This window comes from Tenrec ecaudatus, chromosome 6 (assembly GCF_050624435.1).
Source record: "Tenrec ecaudatus isolate mTenEca1 chromosome 6, mTenEca1.hap1, whole genome shotgun sequence".
NCBI classification, from domain to species: Eukaryota; Metazoa; Chordata; class Mammalia; order Afrosoricida; family Tenrecidae; genus Tenrec; species Tenrec ecaudatus.
This window is the reverse complement of record NC_134535.1, coordinates 31,630,323-31,636,504: the sequence shown is the minus strand read 5'-3', so window position 1 is coordinate 31,636,504 and position 6,182 is coordinate 31,630,323.

Genomic DNA, 6,182 nt, shown 5'->3' with positions numbered 1-6,182 from the left:
TTAGATAGGACCTGGAGTACACGGACAACTGTCACCTGGCAAATATCACAAGGCAGGTCGCAGTTGTAGGCAGGACTACGGAAGTGCGGATGGGATCATAACCCGGATATGTACACCGTGCTCCACAGAAAGAGCTAACAAGATTGGCTCTGGGGCTCTCCAACTAAGGCAGTCATGAGATGACTCATGAGCATGCAGAAATTCCACCAAAGACACACCCAGGCAAGTTCCTAAAGGTCTGAGGCTAGACTCCCTCCCCAGGACTGGCTATGGGAGGGGTAGCAATTCACTTTCTAATGCACTCTGCCTAAGAGAAAAGCTATTCCAATCACTGACAAATGGTCAGAAATGGTTCAATGGGGGCATAATAGAAACGTGTTTGTTTAAAGGATTTGGGGCTTTCACTGTAAACCCCAACCTTCCTGAATTTAAGCTCTAATACACTTTATGGAAAATTCCATTATCTTTTAATTCAATTTCCCCATAAACTTTTCGAAGCCCCATCATCCATAACTGCAGGTTAAGAGGGTTATAAGATAGATCGTTGGTGTTTGGCAAATCATTAGACATGCCTGTTCTAGAGGAAATATTATCCCAAATTCCAATATATTTTATAGACACCCTTTTAGTATGTCTTTAACAGGACAAAGGCAACAAAGAATCCAGTACATGAGAGAGACATCAGCATGAGGCCAGAATGCGTTCCAAAGGACTCACAGCTACATGGCTCCACTCTAAAGCATGAGAAACAAGAGGAATTCATCACAAAACCATGACTGGTGACCCCAATGGGACTATGGATGCAGGCAAGGGACCGTGCTGGGACACATACACTACTAAAGGTTAGAAAAGCTTACAGGAATGGTTCGGGGGCCCTCTGGCCACGTTGGTTCACGTGTGACTTTGGACCATGCAACCCTGCTGCCCAGTTTTCATCAAGAACAGGCTCAAACAAGCCCCTGAATTGGCAGGACGTCACAGCAAACCACTTTCAAACACACTCTGCCCGAGAGAAGAGCTTTTTACTTTGTTGCTCAGTATTCAGAATAAACCCAGTGGAGACTGAAATGATATAAAATAGACTCAGAGCTCCCAGTGCATAGCCTTCCACAAACCCAGTGCTCAGAATTGACTCTAATATAAGCACAGGCAAATCCCCTAGTTCCTTTGTTAAGCATCTCTCAGGATAGAAGTTGATTTATTTTCAACTGCATTCTTTCTCAGGGCAAGTTGCACTTCCTTGGATTTGCCTGGACTGTGGACTATAGCTACAGGAATGTCTTGAGTTGTGATGCCGATAGAATCTATAGGCAAAATATTGACCCAAACTGGATGCATAAAAATAAAATAGAAGGAACACACAATCACGGTACCAGAAATAATAGGTGACCAGGCAACCATTTCGAGAAGTAGCATAAGCTGAAGAACCAGCCATTTTGAAGGATGACATCCAAGTTGTAGTGAGGGCAACAGCACAAAACAAGACTCCAAGCGTTGACTGAATACCAATTGAGATGTTTAAAAACACTGATGCAGCACCAGAAACTCTCACTAGTCAACTTCAAGAAATCTTGGGTATCTAGCTACCTGTCCAGTTGACTGGAAGAGATCCATCCCCAAACAAGGTGCCCATCCCCAAACAAGGTGACCCAAGAAAATGTAGAAATTACTGAAAAATATCATTAAGATCACATGCAAGCAAAATATTGTTGACAACAATTTAAAATAAGTTGCAATAGTACATCATCAGGGAGATTCCAGAATTCAAGCTGGATTCAGAAGAGGACATAAGCCCTCAAAATCAATGCCATCGAGTTGATGCCAACTCACAATGACCCTATATAACTGCCCCTGTGAGTTCCTGAGGCTGTAATGTTAAAGGAAGTATAAAGTCTTGTCTATTTACTGGGAGTGGATGGTGGTTTTGAAGTGCTGACCTTGTGGACTGCAGCCCAACACATAACCACTATACCATCAGGACTCCTTAAAAGAGGACATAGAATAAGGGTTATCAATGCTGACATCAGATGGATCTTGGCTAAAAGCAGAGGATACCAGAAAGGTATTTACTTGTGTTTTATTGGCTATGCAAAGGCATTTAACTGTGTGGATCATAACAAAATCATAGATAGTATTGGGAAGAATGAAAATCCTAGAATATTAACAACTTATGCAGAACCTACAAACAGACCCAAGAGGCAGTCCTTTGAACATAACAAGGGGACATTTAAGGGTGTGCATCAAAGTTGTATCTTTTTACCATATTTCTTTAATCTGTATGCTGAGCAAATAATCAGAGAAGTGGGGTTATAAAGAAAAGAAGTCAAGATCAGGATGGAGGAAGGTTTATAAACAACCTTCAATATACAGATGACCTGTCTTACCTGCTAAAAACAAGGAGTACTTGAGATTCTTATTGAGGAAGATCAAATACAACAGCTTTAGTATGGTTTGCAACCCAATGTGAAGAAAATGCCAATTCTTACAACTTGTAGACAACATTGTGATGAATGGAAAAAAGATAGAAGTTGTCAAGAAATTCATTTTATGTGGACCCACAGTCAATACTCATAGAAACAACCGTCAAGAAATCAAAGTATTACATTGGGTAAATCTGATGCATAAGACCTTTTAAAGTACTGAAGAGCCAAGATGTCAATTTGAGGGTTGACCCAATTCATGGTATTTTCAATCACCTCATATCCATATCCATATAACAGTTGGACAGTGTCCAAAGAAGATTGAGGGGGAATTGAATTGTAGTGTTGAAGAATATTGAAATTACTATTGACTGCCAGGAGAACAAACAAGTCTGTCATGGAGGAAGTATAGCCAGAATGCTCCTTAGAAACAAGGATGGCAAAAGTTGTTTTCATGTCCTTTGGACATATTTTCAGGAGAGGCCCATTCTTAGAAAAGGACCTCATGCTTGGGAAAGCGGAGGGTCAGTGAAAACAAGGGAGACACTCATGGAGATGGATTGACACGGTGGCTGCATCAATGGGCTCAACCACAGCAACAGTGATGAGAATGGCACAGGGCTTCATTCTCATAGTGAACCAAGGCCAGAACCCCCTGATGGCACCTAATAACAACAGCAACAACAAGCGCCAAGGGAGAAACATCAAGCACTCAAATGGTGACTGAACTTAGGTCAAAATTCAAAATGAAGTTAGGGTTTCAGCCGTAGACCAGTTTTTCAAAAGCCAAATGTGTTGGAATTTTAGGTTCTAATACAGTTCATTTAACATTTCCATGAACTTTTTTTATATATTTCTCATCTATCCTTTAAAACAGCAGTCTCAACCTGTGGGTCGTGACCCCTTTGGGGGTTGAATGACCTTTTCATAGGGGTCCCCAATTCATAACAGTAGCAAAATTACAGTTATGAAGTAGTAACAAACATAATTTTATGGTTGGAGGGTCACAACATGAGGAACTGTATGAAAGGGTCATGGCATTAGGAAGGTTGAGAATCACTGCTTTAAAGGGAGCCCTGTTAGCACAGTGCTTAACTGCTTAGCTGCTAAGCAGAAGGTTGGTGGTTCAAAGTTAGCAGCCATTCTGCTGGAGAAAGATGTGGTCGTCTGTTTCCATAAAGATTACAGTCTTGGAAGCCCTATGGGGTCATTCTACAAAATGGACTCACTAGCAACAAGTTATATACCCACCATCATAGGCTGGGTTCTTTAGAAAAGCAAAACTGGTGAAGCTTATATATGCCAATATACACAGAAATTGGTATCAGGAAAATATAGAGAATTTTATATTAGGAAAATGGCTCTAAAGTTGTAGAAGTGGAAAAGTTCAAGTTCTGGAAGATTCTGAGGCCACTGTTCAAATGTTTGAAGGCCTCTCCTGACCCCAACAGCTACAGGGTTGATGGAATCAAGATTGGCAGGAAGATGACAAACTGGTAGCTGCAGAAGCCAATGAATTCAAGGTAGGTATGTCTGATGGCAGGCTGTTAATGACTCCTGAGGTGAATAGGCAATGTGGCAGGCTCAAGTTCAAAGAACCAGAGGTTGATGAGTCAGATGAAAGATGCAGACCCAACAAAAAGCAAATGAACTTTTCCATAAGGTCTACTTATATTGGAAGCAGGCCACACAACAGGAAGCTTCCTTTTAATGGACTGCCTCTAGGCTGTGATGAGTAAGCGTGCTGCATCTATCCCAGTAAGGAGGCAATTACATTGGGTTAGATCATATCATGGAGAACGAAAGGGTCACTTGTTGTAGTTGTTGTTAAGTGCCATTGAGTTGGTTCCAACCCATAGTGACCCTATGCACAACAGAAGGAAACATTGCTCCATCCTGCATCACCGTGGCAATTGCTCCTATGTGGGAGCCTGTTGTTTCAGACGTGGTGTCAAGTCAATCCATCTTGTCAGGCGTCTTCCTCTTTTTCACTGTCCCATCCACTTGGGATCTTTCTCCCGGGACTGATCTCTCCTGACAATACGTTTCGCTATCCTTGCCTCTAAGGAGCACTGGCTTTACTTATTTCTGGACATATCAGTTTGTCCTATTAGCAGTCCATGGTACTTTCAATACTCTTCTCCAGCACTACAATTAAAATGCATCAGTTCCTCTTTGGTCTTCCTTATTCTAAAATGTCCAACTTTCACATGCATGAGACAATGGAAAATACCATGGCTTGGGTCAGGCCCACCTTAGTCCTCCTTGTAACATCCTTGCTTTTCAATACTCTAAAGAGGTTTTGTGCAGCAGATTTACATAATGAAACACGTCTTTTGATCTCTTGACTGCTGTTTCCCTGAACATTAATTATGGATCCAAGCAAGGCAAAAATCCTTGATAACTTCAATCTTTTCTCTATTTACTATGATGTTAGCCTACTGCAAACTTGTGAAGATTTTGTTTTTCTTTACATTGAGTTGTAATTCATACTGAAGGCTGTAATCCTTCATCTTCATCAGCAGATGCTTCAAGTCCTCCCCACTTTCAGCAAGCAAGGTTGTGTTATTTGCATTTCACAGGTTGTTAATAAGCCTTCCTTCAATCTTGGCGTCGCATTCTTCTTCATATAAAGCAGCTTCCTTGATGATTTGCTCAGGATACAGATTGGTGAAGTATGATGAAATGATACTGACAAAGTAGTTAACAACAACAAAGGAATGAAAAAAACAACTGTTTATAGTAGAAAGGGATGGTCCCTGAATCTTTAAAAGACCATGTGCTGATCCTGAGGCTGTGTAAGATTTACTGTACAACCATTGGCAAAGAGGCAACCCCCAAATATTTTGATATCTATAAAGCTTCATCCTGAGTTAAAGAAAAACAAAAACCTCAAACTTTCTAGGTAGACAATGTATTCAGGAGAAATTGAAGCCAGATCAGGAGTTGGTGTGGAAATCCCTGGATCTGGTCAGGGTGCCCTGCAGCTCCTTCGGAGGTTTAAGTCCATGCGGAAGAGCCTGAGAATAAAGAACTGGCTATTTACTTTTAAGAATCGGCCTTTTACCTCTGTGCTCTAACACTTATGGGGTCACCATGAGTTGGTATCCACTTGAAGGCAACTAGTTTGGTTGTAAAGAATTGATGTAGACAGCTAATCACAAACCTCCGAGACTAAATTCAAGTCACTGATTGAACAGGGGGCTTTCTCACAGTGTGTGTGTGTGTGTGTGTGTGTGTGTGTGTGTGTGTGTGCTAGTGAGAAAGGGCAAAATGAAATTCTGTTGACGCTTCCATGTTCAAGAGATGGATAAAAGAAAACGAGAGTGGAGAGTCAGATCTTGCTGCAAGAAAGGTCATCAGTGCACGCAGTTGATGATCAGTGCACGCAGTTGATGATCAGTGCACGCAGTTGATGATCAGTGCACGCAGTTGGTCGTTGGATGGTGAAGGTAACAAAGTCTAGGAGCTACGAGTGTTAAGAGCAGAAGGACCAGGACCTGTGGCCGAGGTCCTGCAGAGAGAGAACCCGAATCTGTGCACCAAGAGCTGTTGGATCAGACGAGCCTAGGGAACCCGCATTTCAAAACCGTCCGGGGTTTAGAGCCCCCAGCAACTAACGTGGAATTTCGGGTTCCAAAATCATCTCGGGAGCCTGTAGGGCCTCGCGGTGCGCTATGATTTGAAAACAAAAGCAGTCTAACCAACACGTCTTTTGGGTCTCCCTCTCGCTCCATCCAGGTCCACTGATTACGCGCGAAG